At 40.2% G+C, this 26156-nt stretch overlaps 1 protein-coding gene and 1 long non-coding RNA gene across 4 annotated transcripts in view; one reads left to right on the top strand and one right to left on the bottom strand.

Annotated features, from left to right (window-relative positions):
- cdkal1 (CDK5 regulatory subunit associated protein 1-like 1) overlaps positions 1-26156 on the top strand; it is a 616294-nt gene that overhangs the window by 551046 nt on the left and 39092 nt on the right. The window lies entirely within an intron of this gene.
- LOC148141141 (uncharacterized) overlaps positions 4492-26156 on the bottom strand; it is a 133791-nt gene continuing 112126 nt past the window's right edge. The window contains exon 3 of the long non-coding RNA XR_015752879.1: positions 4492-4563. This is a non-coding gene — a long non-coding RNA (uncharacterized LOC148141141). The remainder of the gene's footprint in view (positions 4564-26156) is intronic.

Raw genomic sequence — 26156 nt, 5'->3', positions numbered from 1 at the left:
TAAAATATGTAGATCTCTTAAAGGCTTGAAAAGGCTAATACTGCTGGGTCAATTTTTCTTTATCATTTATATAAATGATTTAGATGAGAATATAGAAAGCATGGTTAGTAGATTTGCAGATGATATCAAGATTGGTGATGTAGTGGACAGTGAAGAAGATTATCTAAGATTACAAAGAGATCATGATCAATTGGGCCAATGAACTGAAGAATGGCAAATGGAGATCAATCTGGATCATGTGAAGCATTACAGTTTGGTAAAACAAACAAAAGAAAGACTTTTAAAAGTATGGCTTTGGGAAATGTTCTACAACAGAGAGTCTTGAGGGTTCAGGTACATAATTCTTTGAAGTTTGCACCACATATAGTTAGAATGGTTGAGAAGGAGTTTAGTATGCTTGTATTCATTGCTCAAACCTTTGAGAATAGGAGTTCGGACATTATGTTGAGGCTGCACAGGTTGTTGGTGAGGCCTGTCTGGAGTATTGTGTCCAGTACTGGTTGCCCTGTTGTAAGAAAGATATTCTTAAACTGCATAGGGTTCAGAAGAGGTCTACCAGGATATTGCTAGGAATAGAGAGTTTGATTTGTAAGGAGAGGCTGGATAGGCTGCAACACTTTTTTCACCGGAGGGTTGGAGGTTGAGGGATGACTTATCGAGGTTTATACAATAATGAGGAGTATTTATAAGGTGGATGGCAGGACTCCTTTCCCCATGGTAGGAGATTTCAAGACTATGGGACATATTTTTATGGTGAGAGGAAAAAAAGCTTAAAAATACATGAGGGGCAATCTTTTTACACAGAGGATGGTTCATGTGTGGAATAAGCTTCCAGAGCAGATGGATGCAGGTATAATTTTTATAAAACATTTAGGTAAGTACATGAATAAGAAATGTTTTGAGGGATATGGATCAAGTGCAGGTAGGTGGGGCTAGTTTAGTTTGAGATTATGGTTGGCCTGGACTGAATGGATCTATGAATGTTTCCCTGCTTATTGAGCCTAGAATTGGAGATTCCAATCTAGAATAAGGATCAGTCATTTTGAATTGAGATGAGCAGAAATTTCTTCACTTAAGTGGGTGTTTGGAATTCTCCATGCCAAAAACCTGTTGAATCTATTCAAAATAGAAAATGGGTTCTTTTTCAGTAATTGAGTGCATCAGAGATTTTGAATGAATGGAAATGTATGATTGAAGCAGATAAGTTATGATCTTGTCAAATTGCAAAAGTACACCCAAAGGACTGAGTGGCCTACTCCAACTCTTCCTTCTTTTAAATATTATATCTCCCTACCCTTTCAGAGGTGTAATAGTCTTTGATTCAATAGCTTCCAATTGCAACGCATTCCATTCTCTCTCATCTCTGTACATGAAGAAATTTGTCTTCTCCCCTCACACTGTAAGCTTTTCAAACTGATTGCGCCTAATCACTGACTTGTGAGACACACACAAAAAATCCTGTTCATTCTATCAAACCCTTCTAACTTTTGAAGCCTCTACTAAATCTACTATCTTTTCCTGTTTGAGCAGCAATGGCATTGTATTTTAGATTTCTCATTATTCTTGTTAATTTCTTATTCCTGGTATAATTCTGAAGAATTTATTCTGTTCAATTTCTGTGGTTGTTTTGTTCTTAAAATAATGGTTTAAAACTGAACTAACTGTCACTCTACCTAAACCATTGTTTTGTATCTTGCAGTGTGTGCAGGCATTTATGCAACCACACTTAGGTTGTTTTCTTATTTTGTCTACCTTTATTCACATTTTTAAGGAGTGATGTGTATTAACATCCCTCAGCACTTTCCTGTAGACATTTTTATATCATATTACTTTAATTTTTTTGATAAAATTCCATGCCACCATCTTTCCCATTAAAATACATCCATCAGTCCATTCATTCCACTAACTTCTTGCAAAATGATGACCTTTGCCTCTGGCAAGTTTCAATGTTGCATGCCTCATGTCACAAGAAAAGGTGGCTCAATCACTGATGTGCTGGGTAAACATTTCCAACCATCAATTCATCAATCAATGAACATGTTTTTAATCAAAGTTTGTTTCCTATCAATTTCAAACTCATGATGCTACATTTCCTCAAGTACCATATTTTTCCATTGCAGATGCCTTCTAGAATTCAGTCCCTACCTGTCTGCCTTGTTCTCCTTGTTTAGGTTGTTTCTTCTTTGACCAATGTTTTAGCGACCTTCTCATATTTCCAATGTAACTCGGTATCAAATTCAGTAAGATAATGTTTGTATGAAATTTATAGAAATGCTTTACACTCTGAGGAGTAACACAAATACAAGTTGTTGGCAGTGTTCCAAATAGTGATTAAGCTGGAGAAACTTCAGAGGAAATCCACCATTTGACAATCACAGTTTACCTTTTACAGCTCACATTGGCTTTTCTTTAATATCCTATGCTTTTCAAAATGCTCATTGATTTTATCTCAAGTGGATGATTTCAGGAGTTTGCTCATCTATTTACTCAGGTGAATGTAAAAGATCCCATGACACAATTTCAAAGAACTGGGTAGCTATCTCCAGTGTGCTGTGTCAAAGTAACAGATTATCTGATCATTACCTTAAGACTGGAAAGTCACTGTGCATAAATTAGCTGCCACATTTCTCATATTACAAGAGTGATTCCCATTCACAGCTGCCTTGCTGACCAGTTCCTTGCCCAATTCTCTCAGTTACCACTCCCTTGCCTCACTTTTTACTTCTGTCTTACTGTCTGCAACTTGCTGGCTTTCCTATTCCTTGACCAATTATGTTGCCTTCTCCCAACCAGAATTAAGACACAAAGATCAGTCAATCCTCCCTCCAGCCACATTCATTCAATTTTATTATGCATCCATTTCTCCTGCAGACAGAAGAGGAGAATTGTATCCCTTTAACGTAGTGAGGCCTTAGATATATGTTGTCCTTCCTTCACACTCGTGACATTTGTATAACTTTGTCCACACTGGCTTACACACATTCAGGCCTCACGTATTCAGGGGTTGAGGCAAACAATGTATTCTACCACCTTACTTAACCTGCCTTTCATACAGAGACATTGCTTGACACCCTCATAAAAACTTGTCTGTAACACCACCACTGCATTTATCTTTGTGGTGTGGATCAGTTTGTTCAATCTTTTCCAACTTGAACTAAGGTATACCTATGTGCCCCATGACTACCAGCCTCCGCAGCCATCCCCATATACCTTTCTTAGTTAAAGCCGCAAATCTCTTAAAATTATTAGTGGAGAAGAAAACTTCCTGACATACCTGGACAGTCTGGATGAGAAGTAGTAGGGAGACATTGCTGAACTGTAGGACAACATGTTTTGTGCTCCAAGCCATGTTGCACCTTACTGTGCAGGCCACCTGAGGTTAAATGTAGCTTAGGACGATAAGTAAATATTCTAAGGAGCAAGTAGAGGATCTTCTGGTTCTGTAGCAGAATGCATGACATGTTGCTGGCTTGTAGGCATTGCTTACATGTGCAGGTACTACTTACATATGGCGGCCAGACCTCTGACCGTGTCAGCTAACTGCAGGGTTACTGACTTCCCACCCACTCTAACAGCATAATTAGCCAGGCATCTGCATGTCTGATAAGCGAGTTCTCTTGTAATCATGCTCAGTCAACCTTTCCCTATCTAAGCAGAAATTCAAAACATTTCTGGATCCAGCAGTGGAACCCAGGTCTCACATTAAATTCCACTCACTGTTTCCACAAAAGTAGCCGTAGTGTCAAGATGCTGGAGGATTGTCAGTCAGAATCCTCGCACCCTAGTAAGATTCAATGCTTTGAGGAAGAAATTAACGGTAAAATCTTTACTAATGCTCAGATCATCATATTACTTTCTGATGCTCCCTTTTCTCTGTTGTAAATACAATGCTTTACCTTTTATATTGTATTATTATTTCACTTTATTTTACCTTAACTAATACATTTAGTTCATCTGTGTTACAAGCTTCACACTATCCATTTGCCATTCATATGTTTGCTTCCTTTAATGTCATGACTCTGGCTGCAACTGTAAGGTGCAAGCTATCCTGTGGCATAAGCTATGTGTCTAGATATTTTCCTTACCAGTCTCTCCAAAAATGATATTACACATCTCTGGAGCAAGTAGGACTTGAACCTGGGTTTTCTGGCTCAGAGGTACAGACATTATCACTGTGCCACAAGAGCCCAATATGGATATTTTTAAGTAGTCTGTTCATATGTGTTCTAACATACCTCAGGAGCAGGTGGGAATTGAACACAGTCAGGAAGTTGGAGCATAACCATTGTGCCACAATGGTCTCCTATTAGTTTGGGTATATATTATGCCCTTTTAATAACACCTTCTCTGCCGCATACCCAGTCACTTTTCTTATTTATAAACTTTTATTTAACCATTATTGTCAGTTTTTGTTTTCAAAGAATTGTTTTGTGGTAGGTTATTCTCTCCAATTTTCTGGTCCAAGCCCTCTACTGGCATTGTCCGGTGTTGGCAGACCTGCTCTGGATGTAAATCAGGCCAATCAGGTGAAGTCTTAACTGGAAGTCATAAGACAGTTGTCAACTGGAAAAGACAAAGAATAATATTACTCACGCATATCAAGACTAGTTGAGAGGAATTAGAAAAATGTGAATATTGACCAACGTGTGAAATAATTTGTAATATCTGTTAAACTGCATTTACATTGTGACATTCTCAGTTTTAGGGCATCCCAAAGCTCTTGATAGCCAATAAAGATAATTTTGATAAGTAATCAATGTGGCTGTGCGGAAATACAGCAGCCAATTTGTGAGCTTAAAATCCCACACAGAGCAATGAAATGATTATTAGCTTATCTGTGGTTTATGATGTCAATGAAGGATTAGAATTGGCCAGCACTCAAGGGGGAATGTCCCTGTTCTGTGACTACTGTCAATAGGTTATTTTATGTCCATCTGGGAGGACAGATTGGCTCCTGGTTCAGTATCTGAGGGAGTATGTCCAACAACATGCTCTCTCAGTAGCATTCCAAAACAGTAGCCTTGATTTTTGTTTAAGTTTCTGGACTGAAACTTGGATTCAAAATCTTATAATAGTCAGTACTTATTCAAACTGTCAATCTCATGACATCACAAACCATGAAGGCAAGTCCTCAAGAAATGGTTTTCAATCAGGCCCTCTGCCCATAAAAGAGACTGGACAGAAACATGGACTTGTCTGTTCATTGTACAATGTAAACAAATCTATTTTTGTGTTTCAAATAGTTAAAATACATGCTGAGCACGATGGGAACAATGTCTTCCATGGGGAAAGATAATAAAAAGCATGCGGGAGCTAAAGATATTCGGTTTGGTTGTACTGTATGATAGAAAATAAGCATAAAATAAATGGTCTCTGTACTCTGTGTGTTACTTTTTTCGTGTGTTTGCACTGTCATAAGTGTCCAGTTACTCATTAGGTGAACTGCTGCCTGGTATGGTCCTGAACGATGAAGTTTATGATGGGTCCTGGACATGTTCTTCATCTATGCTGTTAGCTGGCTTTGGCCAAAATTAAAGATTGGCGGTTGGTCTGTAATGATGCAATGGTAGCATCCCTACCTTTCAATCAGAAGGCCTGAATCCCAGTCCCGCTTGCTCCAGGGGTGTGTCAAAATATGGCTAAGCAGGTTGATTGAAAATAACTAAAGATCTGTGGGAGTAGGGAAGCTCAGAAATACTTTTGGCCAGAGAACAGAAAAATAAGCATTAATTCCTGATGCTGGACACTAGCAATGTGTCAGTTGAGGAGATAAACAAATATGGATAGAACTAAGGTGATGTGTCAGGCCCTGCATAATAGCCTGCAGCTCCACACTACATATGTAATTTTGGACAGGTGGCATCATTCCTACAGCTCAACATTGTGATACTGTTTTGCAGAATGATTCTTTGCTTTCGTGGTTAAAAAGGTTACAATAAGGTGGAAAATACTTGCGCTGTTAAGAAGTCTAAGTATACAATGGACTAGTATATCCTTAAACCTTATTACAGCTGAGCTGGAGTCACCTCATCATCCAGTACAGTATTCTTTTCTTGTGTGAGCAGATGGTTCTGTAATGCTGTGCATACTTGGAACCTACTGGCTGATAATTTACACAGGGTATGGTTATTTACAATTTCACTGCTGTTTACATCTAACAATACAAAGAGTGCCCAGGGAATAACATTTCTGTGCACAAAAGCATGATGTCCCTTCTAAACTTAATGTTATATTCTACCAGCAAATGATGGCATTCAGTGCCTGCTCAAATTAAGTTTGGCACATTGTCGGCCTTTTCAAGTCTTGTACCATTCATAGAAGCCTTATTAAAAGATGTTTATTTGTTTGTTGGATTCATTAAAAGAAAGCAATTGCACTTGTTGCTTAAAGTGAAACCCAAGCTAGAAGTTAAGTTTGCTGCAAGTGACAGCAGTCTTTTTTTCCTGTGTCCACCTTCAATCAATTAAAGTTAAAGCCTGTCATGATCCTAGCTGATGCTAAAATTTCACAAGTCAGGTCCCAGAGTGTTTAATAGATCATATATTTAATTCTTGTCATTGTTTAAGGTGGCAGTTATTCACCAAAACACATCCATACAATGCTGTAGAGTTCTTTACAACAGAATATCAGTTTATTACACAAAAGAAGGAAACAATAAGCAGTGTGTGCATATTTATATGTACCGACAAACGACGATTAAAAACATTTAAAATAAATCAGAAAGTTTTATCTTGTTTCGCAACACCATCCATTCGAGAGTGAGTACTAGAGAAATAGTTTTTAAAACTTAACTGACACTTTCCAGTTTCTTTCCCATGAATTTTTCAAGACAGTTTCTTTTATGGATTCTTTCTTAGTCTGCTGACATGAACTTCTCACAATTCTGATGCCTAAACTTGTTCAGTTTTAACAACTTTCAGATTTCTGTCCAAACTCTTCTGGTCTGGAATCTCCAGTCACTTCTGCTGAGATGAATGGTTCCCCTAGTCTGACCTGAAAAACATGATTCTCCTGCTATTCTCTTCTACCACCTGCTCAAATTAGGTTTGGCACATCGCAGGCCTTTTCAAGTCTTGTATCATTCACAAAAGCCTTATTAAAAGATACAGAGGAATCTCAATTATCCCAATACCAATTATCCGAAAATCAGATTGTCTGAAGAGATGTTGAAGTCCCGATAGAGACATTACATCAAAAATGTGTTTCCGGGGAGGGTGGGGGGGTGAATGGGGTGGGCGCACGGGGGCGATGTTGGATGGTGTTTGGGGCAGGGCAGGGGGGTCGGTGTTGGACAGGGGTGAGGGCAGGCAGGGAGCAGTGTTGGGGGCGGACAGGAGGGGCAGTGTTAGACGGGGGCAGTTCTGGGGGTGGGGGCTCACGCGCTGTGTGCTGTTGCTAGTCTCCTGAACAGGGAGCAGACTTTAAAAACTCCAATCCCCAAAGGAAAGGCACTTAATCGATTAACCGAATAATCGATTGTCCGAGCAAAATAGTGCCCGCCCATCTCGTTCAGAAATTCGATGTTCCCCTGTATCTGTTTGTTAACTATTGTCTAACTATTCTCTTCTGCACCAAGACTTTGAACCTTCCAACTAAATGTAATTACCTCAATATGTTTACTCTGCATGTTATAACCCAAACCAGATAACCATTTATCTGTTGGTACTACAGGGGTCCTGTAGTACCAATGGTTACAGCAGTCACATGCTTTCATGCAACTGATGTATGTAAGTTATAGTTCCAATTGAATTTCTTGATAACTTGTGTTATCTGGAATTCAAATAACCGAATGAAATACTCCCCACTCGTATCCTTTGGATAATCGAGGTTTATCTGTAAAAATCTTTCATTACAAGACAGTAAATCAATGGAGTTGCTTTCCAAGAATACATACAGACCTTCAGAACAACTGTATATTATAATGTCTGCCATCTATTGAATACTGGGCACATTTTTAGTGAAGTTATTTTTGTGGTAGAACTGGAAAATCTTCACATAATAGTTTTCTTTTCAGTGCATTTTACAGTAAAACATAGATGGTGAATGCTGTTCTAGACATAATTGCCAAAATCCTGCCAGGTAAGATATAGGTTTGATTCTTATAGCGTCAGACAGGATGGAAATGACCCTTCAGTCCAACTCGTCCATGTAAACTAAACTAGTTCCCAAAGTAAAGTAGTCCCACTTGCCTGTGTTTGACCCACATCCCTGTAAACCTTTCCTACTCATGTACCTGTCCAAACGTCTTTTAAATGTTGTAAATATACCTACATTTACCACTTTCTCTGGCAATTCATTCCATATATGATCCACCCTCTATGTGAAAAGGTTGCCTTTCAGGTCCCTTTTAAATCTTTCTTCTCTCACCTAAGAATATGCCCCCTAGTTTTGAACTCCCCCCCCCCCCCACCCCCCCCCCCCCCCCCCCGCCCCCGCTTTGGAAAAGACCTTTGCTGTCCACCTACTCTATGTCACTCATGATTTCGTAAACCTCTACAGGTATAACGCGTGTTCTGGTATAACACGTTTTTCGTAATTGCAAATTGGCTATAACACGCTTGAGAAATTGTGGAGACTGTTTGGATAACGCAAACTTTCTACTGAATAGGTATAGCAATTTTCTGTAGTGATCTTCTACAGCGTAATTTTCTATAGTGGTTTTCCATAGCGTTATTTTCTATAGTACAAGGTTGCACAGGAACGCAACTGTTGCATTTTTCCAGAACACATTGTGCAGGGTAACCCCTTGACCTCCTCTGCTCCAGTGAAAATAATCCCAGTCTATTCAGACTTTCCTCATAACTCAAACCCTCTAAACCTGACAACATCCTGGTAAATCTTTTCTGAACCCACTCCAATTTAATAATATTCTTCCCATAGCAGGGCAACCAGAACTGAACACAATACTCCAAAAGTGGCCTCACAAACATCCTGTGCAACCTCAACATGATGCCCCAACTCCTCGATTCGATGGTCTGAGCAATGAAGGCAAGCGTGGTAAACGTCTTTTTAACCCTCTGTCTACCTGTGAATTAACTTTCAAATAACTGTGTACCTGAATCCTTCGGTCTTTCTCTTGGATAACACTACCCAAAGACCTACCATTAACTTTATAAGACCTGCCCTTGTTCAAGTTATCAAAATGCAATACCTTCCATTTATCAAAATTAAACTCCATCTGCCAGTCCACAGCCCTTTGCCCTAATTGTTCAAAATCCCCTTGTAATCTTAGATAACTTTCTTCACTGTCAACTCTACCACCAATTTTGGTGCCATCTGAAACTTACTAACCATTCCTCCTAATTTTCATCCAAATTATTTATGTAAATAACAAACAATAATGGATCCACACTGATCCCTGCAGAACACTCCTGGTCACAGGCCTCCAGTCTGAAAATCATCCCTCCACCACCACCTCCTGTCTCTTACTGTCAAGCCAATTTTGACAAGTTCTCCCTGAATCCTATGTGAATCTAACTTTACTAATCAGTCTACCATGCAGAACCTTGTCAAAGGCATTACTAAGGTCCATGCAGACAACGTCTACCACTTGGCCCTTATCAACCTTTTTGGTTATGTTCTCAAAAAACTCAACCAAATTTGTGAGACATGATGTCCCTTGCACAAACCATGCAGACAGTCCCTAATCAGTCCTTGCATCTCCAAATGCTTGGAAATCCTATCTTTCAGAATCCCCTCCAACAACTTACCCACTATTGATGTCAGATTCACCTGACTGTAGTTTCCAAGCTTCTCCTTACAGTCTTTTTTAAAGAAGGCACAACATTAGCTACCCTCTAGTCCTCTGGCATCTTACCCATGTCTAAAGATAATACAAATATCCTTGCTAGGGGGTGCATGCTTTCTTCCCTAACTTCTCACAATATCCTGGGATATACTTAATCCCCAGAGATTTTTCCTCCTTTATATTTTGTTAGTACTTTTCAGCACCACCTCTTCTTTAACATGGACTGTTTTCAAGACCCAGTATTTATTGATCTGAGTACCCTCACCTCTACGTCTTTTTCCACAGTAAAAACTGGATTAAAAATATTTGTTTAGTATCTCTTCCATCTCCAGTGGTTCCACACATAGATGACCTTGTTGATCTTTAAGGGCCCCTATTCTCTATTGCCTGCTGGTGGATGTTTACATCGGCATAAATATAAAGAACATGCGAATCTCTCTGCAGGAACTCTCAACAACACACTCGTGTTGTAGAAATGCATTCAGGCAACAGGCTATTTTAATTGAATGAGCACCAAAGCTGAATGTTTATAATGTATTATTTGAAAAATTTTATATAGGTATCAATGTACAGATCTGCTGTTATTATTGCAACATAGTACCTATGCATTGTCAGAATCAGGATGAACCACCAAAACATGGGAACCTTGTAGAAGTCCTGATTTGTTGACCCACATGAAAATTGTCCAAGATGTTTGAAATTACAAAGGGCAATTGCCTTGCATCTAGTGGTCCTTCATAAATGTCTGCAACTCTGAGTTAGATTAGAGACTTGGCTCAGTTCTGACATACTTAACCAGGAAACATTAGGTGCATTAAAACCTAATCAAATTTCTAACACCAGAACTAACCCCTCAACCACAGCCTCCCGCCACTACCCTATCACATGTAGTCTGAAGGTTCAGGTAATTCTTAAAAACAATGAATCATTGCTTGAACCATTTATTCTGAAGTTGCTCGCTTATAATAACTCATAGACATTTGCATTTTTACATAATTTGCCATAAAGGTACAGATTGGGATGGTCATAAGGCTGAAGTGTTTGAGGTTGTTTATATTCTGTAATTAACTTTAAGAGAGTTTACATATGGCACAATGAGTCCTCAAATTTGTGACTCCACCTGCCACTTAGTGTAGTATGGGTTTGCCGGCTGCTCACACTGAATATGTGTAAACTACCTTAAAGTCAAGCTACACACAGAAATCTCCCTTCTTTCTAAACTAAAGTTTAATTATTAACAATAACAAATCAGCCTTTCAGTCTTGATATTATAAAAATAAATTGCAAATGCATCCAGACCTTACGATGCTGATTTTGTCAAGCTTTTTTTTCATGGCCTACATTTGCCATTTTAGAATGTGTTTATCCTGAGGTATTACAGCCATGTTTTGTTCCAGATAGCTGCATGTTGTTCTCTTTCCACAATTAGCTTTGTATTTTTAAATCTCCTTGACAATTACTGTTTGCCCCTAAATGCTTCCAACTCTTTTTAAATTCTCTGATTTTAGAATCGTGGATTCTTCTAAATCTATCAAGTTTAACCCTCTGTTAGGCTAGCATATTTTCTCCTTCATAAACTGTTCTAATAATTCTTCAATTTTTTCAATATCCTTATTCCTTTTTGTTGTTTTTTTTAGGTCTGGACTACCTCCACTTACTGCTTTCATTTGTCATTTTCTATGTCCTGCTTAAGTTCATTCACTAGAATATCATTGCTGGCAGTTATTTTTGAGAGAACTGTCTCATGCATAATATGCAACTCCATGTTATGTGCTCTGTGCCTCTCCACCTGTTTTTGCAGGTCTGTCATTTTCTATGAATTCAAACTGATTTTTTTTTGTTATTCACTCATGGGACATGGGTACCACTGGCTGGGCTACCATTCATTGCCTGTCCTTAGTGCCCTTGAAAATATGGTAGTGAACTACCTTCTTGAACCTCTGCAGTCCATGTGTTGCAGGTTGACCTACAATGTTGTTAGGGGGGCAATTCCAGGACTTTAACCCAGTGACAGTGAAGGAAGGATGGTATACTTCCAAGTCAGAATGATAAGTGGCTTGGAGGAAAACTGCGGGTGGTAGTATTCCCACTGCTGCACACAGCCTTCGAAATGGAAGTGTTCATGGACTTGGAAGGTGCTGTCTAAAGCTCTTTGGTGAATTTCTGTAGATGTTGCACACTACTCCTACTGAGCATCAGTGGTGGAGGAAGTGGATGTTTGTGAATTTGGTGCCATTAAGCAGGCTGCTTTGTTCTGGATTGTGTCAAGCTTCTTGAGCTTTGTTGAAGCTGTAATCATCTAAGCAAGAAGGAAATATTCCATCACACATGTGACTTGTGTCTTGTGGATGCCGGACAGATTTAAGGAAAACAGGACCTGAGTTACCTGCTACAGTATAGTATTCCTCTTATCTGACCTGCTGTTGTACCACTGTTTTCCTATGGCTTGTCCAGTTAAGCTTCTGGTCAGTGGTAACCCACAGAATGTTGACAGTAGGGCATATAGTGACAGTAACACCACTGAATGTCAAGGGGTAGTGGTTAGATTGACTCTTATTGGAGATGGTCATCGCTTGCCATTTGTGTGGTGTGAACATTACTTGCAACCTGAATGGATATTGTCCAGATGTTGCATTTGGACGTGGTTGCTTCTATGTCTAAGAAGACGTGAATATTGCTGAACAATGTGTAGTCATTGGTAAACATCCCCACTTCTTTCCTTATGGTGGACTCAGAATCATTGATGAAGCAGCTGAAGACGGTTGGGCCTCAGACATAAACCTGAGGAACTCCTGAAAAGATGTTGTAGAGCTGAGGTGACTGATGTCCAACCATTTTCCTTTGTGCCAGGTATGACTCTAAACAGTGGAAAGTTTGCTGACTGATTACCATTGAGCACAGTTTTGCTAGGGCTTCTTGATACCACAGTCAGTCAAGTGCAGCCTTGGTGTTAAGGGCTGTCACTTTCACATCATCTCTGGAATTTAGCTCTTTTGTCCATGTTAGAATCAAGACTGTAGTGAAACCAGAAACTGGCAGATCCTAGACTGGACCGCAGTGAGCAGATTGTTGTTAGGCAGATGCTGCTTGATAGGACTGTTGATGACACCTTCCAACACTTTACTGATTAATGAGAGATTGATGGGGCGTAACTGACTGGGTTGAATTTCTCCTGTTTTTTTGTGTAAAGGACACACCTGGGCACTTTTCCACATTGTCAGATCAATGTCAGTGTTATAGATGTACCACAACAGCTTGGCTAGGGGTTTGACGATATCTGGTGCACAAGTCTTCAGTGCTATTGTTGGGAATGTTGTTAGAGCCCATAGCCTTTGCAGCATCGAGTATCTTTGACAATTTCTTGATATCATGTGAAGTGAATGGAAGTGGCAAAAGACTGGTAAAGCTAGGGACCACTGGAGGGGGCCAAGATGAATCATCCACTTCACTCCTCTGGCTGAAGATCACTGTGAATGCTTGAGCGTTATCATTTGCACTGATATGCTGGGCTCCTCCATCGTTGAGGAAGTTGATATTTGTGAAGCCTCCTCCTCCTCTGAGTTATAGAGTTAAAGAATCATAGGGATATACAGCACAGAAACAGACTCTTCAGTCCAACTCGTCCATGCCGACTAGATATCCTGAAATAATCTAGTCCCATTTGCCAGCATTTGGCCCATATCCCTCTAAACCTTTCCCATTCATATACCCATCCAGATGTCTTTTAAATGTTGTAATTGTACCAGCCTCCACCATTTCCTCTGCAGGTCTTTTAATATATGCACTACCCTTTGCATGTAAAAATTGCCCCAGAGATCCCCTTTAAATCCTTCTCCCCCTCACCTTAAACCTATGCCCTCTCATTCTGGACTCCCCCAACACAGGGAAAAGACCTTGTTTATTTACCCGATCCATGCCCTTCGTGATTTTATAAACCTCTATAAGGTCACCCCTCAGTCTCCAATGGTCCGTGGAAATAGCCCCAGCCTATTCGGTCTCTCCCTATAGCTTAAACCCTGGAAACATCTGTGTAAATCTTTTCTGAACCCTTTCAGTTTCACAACATTCTTCCAATAGAAGAGAAACCAGAATTGCACACAGTATTCCAGAAGTAGCCTAACCAATGGTGTTAGAAGAAATTCTCCGGACCCCGACCTTGAGCATTGACAAACTTTAAAGCATGATATCATGGGGAGCACACGGTTCCTTAGTACGGTCTGGTGCATCTCCAAACCTCTCCAGATCACTGCAGATTTATATAGTACAAAAGATGCCGAACTAACAGTTTCTCAGGACTGTACGTAACGAGTATTGTTCTCATGAGTTTTGTGATAAAAGCAGAAGTTATATGGTTGTTACAGAATGTTCTAGCAGGCTAGGGCCACCCAGGGCAAGGGCTAAGCCCACGACTGACCAAATTTCTGTAAACAAGCAGTCCAGCAAAAACAGCTTCCACACAATGTCCTGTACAGCCGCAGCATGACCTCCCAAATTCTATATTCAAGGCTTTGACCAATAAAGGAACACATATTAAATGCCTTCTTCACTATGCTATCTACCTGCTACTCCACTTTCAAGGAACTATGAACCTGCACTCCAAGGTCTCTTCGTTCAGCAGCACTCCCCAGGACCTTACCATTAAATGTATAAGTCCTGCCCTGATTTGCCTTTCCAAAATGCAGCACCTCACATTTATCTAAATTAAACTCCATCTGCCACTCCTCAGCCCATTGGCCCATCTGATCAAGATCCCGTTCTACTCTGAGGTAACCTTTTTTGCTGTCCACTACACCTCCAATTTTGGTGTCATCTGCAACTTACTAACTGTACTTTCTATGTTCAGCTCCAAATCATTTATATAAATGACGAAAAGTAGTGGACCCAGCACCAATCTTTGTGGCATACCATTGGTCACAGGCCTCCCGTCTGAAAATTAACCCTCCACCACCACCCTCTGTCTTCTACCTTCGAGCCAGTCTGTTTCCAAATGGCTAGTTCTCCCTGTATTCCATGTGATCTAACCTTGCCAACCAGTCTACCATGAGGAACCTTGTCGAACATCTTACTGAAGTCCATATAGATCACGTCCATCGCTCTGCACTCATCAATCCTCTTCGTTACTACTTCAAAAAACTCAGTCAAGTTCATTAGACATGATTTCCCATGTACAAAGCCATGTTGCTATACCTAATAAGTCCATGCCTATCCAAATACATGTAAAGCCTATCCCTTAGGATTCCCTCCAACAACTTGCCCACCACCGATGTCAGGCTCACCGGTCTATAGTTCCCTGGCTTTTCCTTACCACCTTTCTTAAATAGTGGCACCACATTAGCCAACCTTCAGTCTTCGGGCACCTCACCTGTGACTATGAGTGATCCAAATATCTCAGGCAAGGGGCCCAGCAATCACTTCCCTAGCTTCACACAGAGTTCTGGAGTACGTCTGGTCTGGTCCTGGGGATTTCTGTGCTGTACACCTCTATGACTTAGCTCTGTCTATGACTGGCTGCTTATAAAAAACAAGTTTCTTAGTACGGTCTGGTGCACTTCGCAAGGTTGACATCACATTTTTAAATATGCTTGGTGCTGCTCCTGGCATGCCCTCCTGCACTGTTCATTGAGGGTTGATCCCCTGGCTTGATGATAATAGTTGAGTGGGGATATGCTGGGCCATGAGGTTGAAGATTGTGTTGGAGTATGATTCTGCATCTGTTGATGGCCCATAGCACTTTTGGATGCTCAGCTTTGAAGTGCTAGATCTGTTCCCATTTAGTATGATAGTAGTGCCATTAAACATGGTGGAGGGTATTTTCAATGTGAAGATGGCACTCATCTCCATAAGGACTTTACAGTTGTCATGGACAGATGCATCTGCAGCTTTCAGTTTGGCAAGGATGAGGTTAAGTATATTTTTCCCTCTTGTCACCAACTTCCTCAGACCCAGTCTACCAGAAATGTCATTTAGGACCCACCAAACCAATCAGTGGTGCTGTTACTGAGCCATTTTTGGTGATGGACATTGCAATCCTCCACCCAGAGTACATTTTGACTCCCTTTTCACTTTTAATGCTTCCTCCAAGTGCTGTTCACATGGAGGAGTACTGATTCAAAGGAGGAGGTTTCCTTGTCCAAATTTAACCTAATGCACTGAGACTACATGGATCCATTGTCAATGTTGAGTATTCAGGGCAACTCCCAACTGTATACCACTGTGCCGCCACCTCTGTTGGCTCTATCCTGCCTGTGGGACAGGGCATGTCTAGGGATGGTGACAGTGGTGTCAGGGGCATTTTCTGTAAGGTATGATTCCGTGAATTTCTGTAGCTGTTCTTGTTTTGTAAATGGGTTAGAGTCATAGAGATGTACAGCATGGAAACAGACCCTTCAGTCCAACCCGTCCATGCTGACCAGATATCCCAATCCAATCTAGCCCCACCTGCCAGCACCCGGCCCATATCCCTCCAAACCCTTCCTATTCATATACCCATCCAAATGCCTCTTAAATGTTGCAATTGTACCAGCCTCCACCACATCCTGTGGCAGCTCATTCCATACACGTACCACCCTCTGCGTGAAAAAGATGTCCCATAGGTCTCTTTTATATCTTTTCCCTCTCACCCTAAACCTATGCCCTCTAGTTCTGGACTCCTCCACCCCAGGGAAAAGACTTTGTCTATTTACACTATCCATGCCCCTCATAATTTTATAAACTTCCATAAGGTCACCCCTCAGCCTCCGACACTCCAGGGAAAACAGCCCCTGCCTGTTCAGCCTCTCCCTATAACTCAGATCCTCCAACCCTGGCAACATCCTTGTAAATCTTTTCTGAACCCTTTCAAGTTTCACAACATCTTTCTGATAGGAAGGAAACCAGAATTGCACACAATATTCCAACATTGGCCTAACCAATGACCTGTACAGCCGCAACATGACTTCCCAACTCCTGTACTCAATACTCTGACCAATAAAGGAAAGCATATCAAACGCCGCCTTCACTATCCGATCCACCTGCGACTCCGCTTTCAAGGATCTATGAACCTCCAAGGTCTCTTTGTTCAGCAACACTCCCTAGGACCTTACCATTATGTGTATAAGTCCTGCTAAGATTTGCTTTCCCAAAATGCAGCACCTCGCATTTATCTGAATTAAACTCCATCTGCCACTTCTCAGCCCATTGGTCCATCTGGTCCAGATCCTGTTGTAATCTGAGGTAACCCTCTTCGCTGTCCACTACACCTCCAATTTTGGTGTCATCTGCAAACTTACTAACTATACCACTAATGCGCGCATCCAAATAATTTATGTAAATGACAAAAAGTAGAGGGCCCAGCACCGATCCTTGTGGCACTCCACTGGTCACAGGCCTCCAGTCTGAAAAACAACCCTCCACCACCACCCTCTGTCATCTACCTTTGAGCCAGTTCTGTATCCAAATGGCTAGTTTTCCCTGTATTCCATGAGATCTAACCTTGCTAATCAGTCTCCCATGGGGAACCTTGTTGAACGCCTTACTGAAGTCCATATAGATCACATCTACTGCTCTGTCCTCATCAATCCTCTTTGTTACTTCTTCAAAAAACTCAATCAAGTTTGTGAGACATGATTTCCCACGCACAAAGCCATGTTGACTATCCCGAATCAGTCCTTGCTTTTCCAAATACATGTACATCTTGTCCCTCAGGAATCCCTCCAACAACTTGCCCACCACCGAGGTCAGACTCACTGGTCTATAGTTCCCTGGCTTGTCTCTACCGCCCTTCTTTAACAGTGGCACCACGTTTGCCAACCTCCAGTCTTCCGGCACCTCACCTGTGACTATCGATGATACAAATATCTCAGCAAGAGGCCCAGCAATCACTTCTCTAGTTTCCCACAGAGTTCTCGGGTACACCTGAGTAAAGGGGATTTATCCACCTTTACTCGTTTCAAGACATCCAGCACTTCCTCCTCTGGAATATTGACATTTTGCAGGTTGTCACCATCTATTTCCCTACAGTCTATATCTTCCATATCCTTTTCCACAGTAAATACTGATGCAAAATATTCATTTAGTATCTCCCCCATTTTCTGCAGCTCCACACAAAGGCCGCCTTGCTGATCTTTGAGGGGCCCTATTCTCTCCCTCGTTACCCTTTTGTCCTTAATATATTTGTAAAAACCCTTGGGATTCTCCTTAATTCTATTTGCCAAAGCTATCTCATGTCCCCGTTTTGACCTCCTGATTTTCCTGTTAAGTATACTCCTACTTTCTTTATAACTCTTCTAAGGATTCATGCGATCTATCCTGTCTATACCTGACATATGCTTCCTTCTTTTTCTTAATCAAACCCACAATTTCTTTAGTCATCCAGCATTCCACATACCTACCAGCCTTCCCTTTCACCCTGACAGGAATGTACTTTCTCTGGACTCTCGTTATTTCATTTCTGAAGACTTCCCATTTTCCAGCCGTCCTTTTACCTGCGAACATCTGCCTCCAATCAGCTTTCGAAAGTTCTTGCCTAATACCGTCAAAATTGGCCTTTCCCAAATTTAGAACTTCAACTTTTAGATCTGATCTATCCTTTTCCATCACTATTTTAAAACAAATAGAATTATGGTCGCTGGCCCCAAAGTGCTCCCCCACTGACACCTCAGTCACCTGTCCTGCCTTATTTCCCAAGAGTAGGTCAAGGTTTGCACCTTCTCTAATTGGTACATCCACATACTGAATCAGAAAATTGTCTTGTACACACTTAACAAATTCCTCTCCATCTAAGCCTTTAACACTATGGCAGTCCCAGTCGATGTTTGGAAAGTTAAAATCCCCTACCATAACTACCCTGTTATTCTTACAGATAGCTGAGATCTCCTGACAAGTTTGTTTCTCAATTTCCCTCTGAAAATTAGGGGGTCTATAATACAATCCCAATAAGATGATCATCCCTTTCTTATTTCTCAGTTCCACCCAAATAACTTCCCTGGATGCATTTCCGGGAATATCCTCCCTCAGCACAGCTGTAATGCTATCCCTCATCAAAAATGCCACTCCCCCTCCTCTCTTGCCTCCCTTTCTATCCTTCCTGTAGCATTTGTATCCTGGAACATTAAGCTGCCAGTCCTGTCCATCCCTGAGCCATGTTTCCGTAATTGCTATGATATCCCAGTCCCATGTTCCTAACCATGCCCTGAGTTCATCTACCATCCCTGTTAGGCCCCTTGCATTGAAATAAATGCAGTTTAATTTATTAGTCCTACCTTGTCCCTGCCTGCCCTGACTGTTTGATTCACTTCTGTGCTGTACCCCATCTCAGATCAATCTCTTTCCTCACTATCTCCCTGGATCCCACTCCCCCACCTTACTAGTTTAAATCCTCCCAAGCAGTTCTAACAAATTTCCCTGCCAGTATATTAGTCCCCTTCCAATTTAGGTGCAATCCGTCCTTCTTGTACAGGTCTCTTCTACCCCAAAAGAGATTCCAATGATCCAAGAATGTGAATCCTTCCCCCATACACCAGCTCCTCAGCCATGCAATCATCTGCTCTATCCTCCTATTCCTGCCCTCACTAGCTCATAGCACTGGGAGTAATCCAGATATTACTACCCTTGAGGAGCTCCTTTTTAAATTTCTGCCTAATTCTCTGTAATCTCCTTACAGATTCTCAACCTTTTCCCTTCCAATGTCGTTGGTTCCAATGTGGACAATGACCTCCTGATGGCCCCTCTCCCCCGTGAGAACATTCTGCACCCTCTCTGAGACATCCTTGATCCTGGCACCAGGGAAACAACACACCATTCTGCTTTTTCTCTGCTGGCCACAGAAACGTCTGTCTGTACCTCTGACTACAGAATCCCCTAACACAATTGATCTCTTGGAAGCCGACGTACCCCTCGTTGCATTAGAGCCAGTCTCAATACCAGAAACTTGGCCGTGCGACGTTCCCCTAAGAATCCATCACCCCCTACATTTTCCAAAGCAGCATACCTGTTTGAAATGGGTATATCCACAAAAGACTCCTGCCCTAGGTGCCGACCTCTCTTACCCTTCCTGGAGTTAACCCATCTATGTGACTGTATCTGAGACTTTTCACCCTTCCTATAACTCCCATCCATCACATACTGTTGCTGTTGCAAATTCCTCATTGCTTCTGTCTGTCTCTCCAATCGGTCCACTCGATCTGATAAGATTCGCATCCAACTACATTTATGGCAGATATAATCCGCAGTAACCCTTAAACTCTCTTTAAACTCCCACATCTGACAAGAAGTACATTTCTCTGCAAAGGCTATTTTTGCTCCTTCACAATCTACAGACCCAGAAAATAACACCGTCTTATTCCTCTACAAACACTGCCCCAAGTTAAATTAATAGTTATGGCTTATATTTTAAGTTTAATCAAGAGACTTATCTCCAAGAACATATAATCAAGAAAGAATCCACTATATTCACGACTGCAGTCTTTCTCTTGGACAGACTTATAACAACAATTAACTTATCTGATTCTGTGCTGTGAACTTCACCCAACAGTTCCTCCAAGATTAGTTGTGAATTTCACTGTTTGTTAATTTTCCCAGATGCACTTTGATGTTCAGCGATACACGAATTCAAACAGCAAAGGTAGCAACTGTGCTGGTTCTCTCTTTCTCTCTCTCTCTCCTGTACTGTCCTCACCATGTGCTTCCGTTGTCTGCTCTTCTCCCTTGCTCAAGACCTTCATGTAAATCAACAATCTTTTCACTGGGATTTTTAATATAGAGCTTGTAGTTCAGCCTTTATTTCTCTTTCAAATCTACATTCATCTTTATGAGCTGAGCAGGAATACCCTGTGAAGACTTTTTCATCCCAGATACAGTATTCTCATGTTTGGATTTATCCTGAGACAGTTGTTCTTTTGCTTATTTTCTTCCCCTCCGTAACAGAGAGCTGAGATTTTAGCTCCACCAATTCAAGAGAAGGTGAAGTTCCATTCAATTCTGCAGTTGTTTCTTGAATAGTCTGCTGCAGTTTCTGTTGTCTCCATGATTATTAATTGATTCCATGGATTATGACTATTGTAAGGTTACAGTATGCAGGTGTATCTGTAATTGCTCAGTCAATAGTATGCTTCCTCTCAATGTGTCAGCATCCTTGAATGGTATTGAAGTAAAAATCCACAATGTGGTTACTTCTTCCTGCAGAGGAGGTCTCTTAGTGGTCAGCAAAAAGCCACTACATGTGAAAATAGTAATATGGACTAAGAAAATATCCTAATTGTAGTCTGTAGTCAATTTTCACATTTTCTTGGGGTTTCCGGTATGTTATTTTTGCAAATGTACGGGTGAGTATTGTGATGTTGAGGACTATGAAACTTAACTTCTACTGCCAGACCTCCCCAGCTTTGTTCCAGGTTTAAAGCCTCTTCATATGGAATGTACAGAGGGTAGCAAAACTGTACCGATTACAAAGAGCAATTTTCAGTGAAATTAACAAGTTCAGACATCCATCTTGTTATTGCCTCTGTAACCTTCTTATGCTAGTCACAGCAGCTGATTCTGGCATTAACAAATGTATGGTAATTCCAAGCTCAGAGTTGAATCATCCATTTTCTGGAGATTAGAAAGTTCTTTACAAACTGCTGAGAATATATGCCAGTAAAGAATTAGCTTGAAGATTGGCTGGAGGTTGCAGTATCGTCTTAACAGGAGTCTAAGCTTTTTTTATTTTCACAAAGGATTGTGAACCAGTAAATCCTGTTATCATTTCTATTTGCACAGAGCTCTGTACCTCAGTGTCTTATCATTGTTTCTTGGCTTCTTTAACAAGCAGGCTGATGACAGCCCACACAACAAATTTGCACTGACAAGGTCAACTAATGTCTGGACCGGTGCTGTCACCATTTTTAGCAATTACTTCAAGATGAGCTCTGGCCATCGACCAGTTTTTGTCAGAAAAATTCTGCCTTGATATGAACAAGAACTAGGATATAAATGAGCTTTGGATGTGCCCTGTACTGGGGTAGAGGACAACATTTTGAAAACTGTTTTCTCTAATATGTATTCTGATGATAATTTATTTGTCCAACAGTTTCATTTTAAATAAAATAATTAATCAAATGCATTGGGGTTCAGATGAAGGCAGTTTTTTGAAGATAAATTAATTACTTAAGTAGTTTTCCTTTGTTTTGTTTCAAATGTAAAGTAGTGGTTTATAATCTACATAAATGTGAACTGATCCATTCAGACAGAGAGTACTGTGTTGCACTTCAAAATGAGTCATGTGGTGTAAGGTCACTTTTGAATGCATTGAATCCTATCACTTAATGTCAAATCATTTTTGGAGTCTACAGTTTTTTGTGTCAGTCTGAATACAAATATCTTTGGCTGTAATTCTCCTCTGTTTCTCTGAAAGAAGCACTTTCTGTATAGTATCAATGAAAATTGTGACTGTACAGATTTTCTTACAGGGACTTTGTAAAACACACACCTATTAGTGAAAATAATCAAAACTAGCTAATCATGATGTAACTATAATTATTTTTCTCGTTTTCTACACATCACTTGTAGGCCATAACTCCAAGATAAGAGAGAAAATGCTTATTTGCCCACAAGGCTCAGTGAAAAGGGATCACGTTCTACTCATTTAAAGAACTGCTATTCCTCAGGCAGCTGGTTGCCTCATCAATAATTACTTTTCTGTAAACTCTCATATTATCCCTTGACCCTTCACAAAGGTTTCTCATGCGTAGCTTTAAAAATAATGTTTTTGGCTCATCGTCATTTCAGCATTTTAACATAGCATCAAATGATACAGTTGCAGTTAAATAAACATCAAATACCCTTACCCTCCTTTTTACTCCATATCTATTTATTTTGGAAAATTTGGCCTCTGGGACATTTGAAATTCTATATTTGCTGACTTGAAAAAAGTAGCAACAGATTTGAAGTATCAGCAAATATTTAGAGCTGTCTCTCATGACAGGAACGTTTTAAGAATTGGATGCAGATGACACTGGTAAATACCAAGTTAATTCTGTGTATGGTGATTTAGAGAGCTCTTGAGAAAGTGACATCAGAGCTCTAAAATGAAGATGATATTTTCTGAGCTGAAAAGGTTTTGGCTCCTTTTATTTAAGGCATAGTAATGTAATGAACTCAGTCTTTGTTTGTAGATAAATGAAGTAACTAGGAGTTGATAGTGACTTAAATCCTGTTTTCCACATTTTTATTTTAGGAAGTCGTGTTCCAAACTGTCAGAAACTACTAATTGCCAAAGACGTTTTTTTTCAGCATAAGAGTGATACGGTAGTAAGCCAAGAGAGCTATATAAATGAATGCAGAATACTTTGGTTACATGCATGATAGTTGTTCAAGTACTGTGATAAAATTGATCATTGTAATGAATTATTTTGTCATGTTAAATCATTTTCCCTCCAAAAGAACATCAGAGATTATCTTCAAAGGGTTTCACTGTTCTGGAAATCTTTGGTTGCAGCTCAGTTCATGAATTAGATGTAGTAGTGGAAATATTGTTATGGTGCTTCCAATTAATTTGCTGTTAAGCTCACTGAGTTGTTTCACAGGTTGGAGAGGGACAGAATCAAATTTTAAAAGAAGGGATAGATCAATAGTCTGGTGCATATTGATACACTTCTGTATTGTAGCTGCTGATGTAAAATGTCAACAAAAAAACAATAGTCAAACTTGAATTATTTACAGAGGGTCACAAAGCTTCAATCACTTGAGCAGAGTGGTTTAGGTATCTAATAAGTGAGCATTTTGGCACTTGTTCAGAAAGAGGGGTTGTTGGCCCTCCATTCTCTGTCTACTCCACATAACAGCAAACCCAATTATAACTGCCATCTCAGTTTGAAACAGTTCATTTTTGAACGCTGCCTCCATGCAAAACCAGACAATTGTAATTGGTGCAAAACTTGCATTCATCCCAGTTATGGTCAGCATTTAAAACCATGTTATGTCTCTGAGTGGGGTCAGGAACCAGAAATGACCTGAACATCAGATACCCATGTCAGATTGAAAATCCAGACCATGGAGCAAGAAACTATTATTACAGTATGTTGCTTTTTGACAAAACCAGTATTGCATCTTTCATATCATTTGAATCAAATTTGCAAATTTGATTATGTAAGCCTTCAAGGTCTCTAAGAAAGTGGATGCCAAGTGCTTGACTGCAAATTCATAGCTGTGATAAATCTATCAATTCAGAACAGTCACTTTGGAGACTTTAGGACAAGGAGTTTTAAATGTTTAAGTGTGTGGGATCCCTGAAAATACTGTCATGTCTCTTGAGACATTTTGTTTTTAAGATCTGAATGATATAGCGAACCACACAATAGATAGCTGTGCATCTCCAAGGAAACAAATGCAGAAAACTGATGGTAAGAACAGGAATCTGATAACCTCAGAATTGTAGGAATCCTCCAGAGTCCTGGAACCTTGAATAATAAGTCCAGCGTGAGAACATTTCCAAATGTTTTGTGGTCTCAAGAAGTCAGACTTCCTCAATTATATTCTCAGAAAGTACAGTTTAAATTATTCAGCCTTTTGTTCTAAATTCTTAGTAGCAATTGTGTCCGAGCCTTTCTTTTCTCCTTTTCACCTGAAATATTATTAAATATACTAAATATGTAAATTAAACTCCAGATCAGCAGAGGACAGATGGTGTAGTTTAATGATGTATTTTTGCCAGATGACATTTCATTGCAAAATTATCATTTTCTTTTAATCCATAATTTCATATGCCTGCACATGGAAAGCATTCTTATTTTTATATACTACTGTCCATATCCAGGCAATAATTTGCAGCTAAGTACACTGAAGGAACAGGCACTGACTGAAACACCAGGAACCTGCTCTCTGCCCCACTTACAAAATAAAGGCTGTTTGTTCTGCATTACCATCAGTGATTTGCATCAAACTTATTTTAAAGTCACGTTTTGCTTTTTTTTAAACTGCCAAAACAATCAAATTCTTCTCTTTAACAAGCATTCTGAAATCAAAATCCAAATTGGAAATTTTAAATTGGAAACTTACAAAGTTACATTCAAAGGATTAAATTCCTAAAGCATTTCTCTGTCCATAAAGACTCATACCAATTTTTATAGATGTGCCATAGAAACATCCTATTTGGATGCACCAGAGCTTGGTATAGCGACTGCTGTTCCCAAGACTGCAGGAAACTATAGAGAGTTGTGAACACAGCCCAGTCATCACACAAACCAGCGTCCCATCCATTGACTTTATCTATACTTGCTGCTGTATCGGGAAAGCAACCAACATAATCAAAGACCTCTCCCACACCAGTTTTACTCTCTTCCACCCTCTTCTGTTGGGCAGAAAATACACTAGTTTGAATAAGTGTATGAACAGTTTCAAGAACAGCTTCTTCCCTGCTACTATCAGATTTTTGAATGGACCTCTTAAATGTTCATGTTGATCTCTCTCTGCACCCTCTTGGCGGCTGTAATGCTGTATCCTGCACTCTATTCTGTTATCCTGATGCATTTGTATAGTGCAATCTGTCTGTAAAGCATGTAAGACAACACGTTTTACTGTACCTTGGTATACGTGATAGTAACTAGTCAAATCAAAATCTGAGATTATAATTTTAAAGCTCAATTTTTATATCTATGTCCCATACATTGCATTTAATCTGTCACAATTGTCATCAGTTCATTATGACATTACAGACTATCCTGGCAGTGAAATTTAGCTTTGTTAGATTCACACAAAATCAGCCATGGTACACCATATCCAAATTTCCTTTTCAATGAGCTTCAATTTTGATTGACATCTGATCTGTCTTGCCAGTTTTTTGATACTGCCAATGTTGAATTTCACTGCTTCCATCACCTAAAAGCAAGGAAAGTGAGCTGCTGAGCCATGTGAATGCTACTAATTTTTTTCACCTCAACACCTGCCACCTAAACAACTGCCTTACTTGTTTGATTGACCTCATATCTTTGAACCAAATCCAGAGTCACCTCAAATAACTATTGTGGCTTTATGGAAAGCTATAGTGAGAGGCTGAATGGGCTGTAGCTTTTTTCCCTGGAGTGTCGGAGGCTGAGGATTACCTTATAAAATCATGAGGGGTATGGATCAGGAGAATGCCAATGTTTTTTTCCTCAGGTGGGTGAGTGCAAAACTAGAGGGCGTAGGTTTAAGGTAAGAAGGGGAAGATTTAAAAAGCACCTGAAGGGTAACTTTTTCACACAGAGGGTGGTACGTGTATGAAACGAGCTGCCAGAGGAAATGGTGGAGGCAGGTACAATTACAACATTGAAAAGACATCTGGTTGGGTATATGATAAGAGTTTAAGGGATATGGGCCAAATGCTGACAAATTGGACTCGGTCAGATTGGGATAAAAGATCAGCATGGATGAGTTGGACCAAAGGTTTCCATGTTATATGACTGTAACTCCCAAT

This window comes from Chiloscyllium plagiosum, unplaced genomic scaffold (assembly GCF_037043375.1).
Source record: "Chiloscyllium plagiosum isolate Xiang-an unplaced genomic scaffold, Cpla_swu_hap1 HiC_scaffold_34, whole genome shotgun sequence".
Lineage (NCBI taxonomy): Eukaryota > Metazoa > Chordata > Chondrichthyes > Orectolobiformes > Hemiscylliidae > Chiloscyllium > Chiloscyllium plagiosum.
The sequence above is the reverse complement of the archived record's forward strand: the minus strand, read 5'-3'. Positions and strand labels throughout refer to the sequence as shown.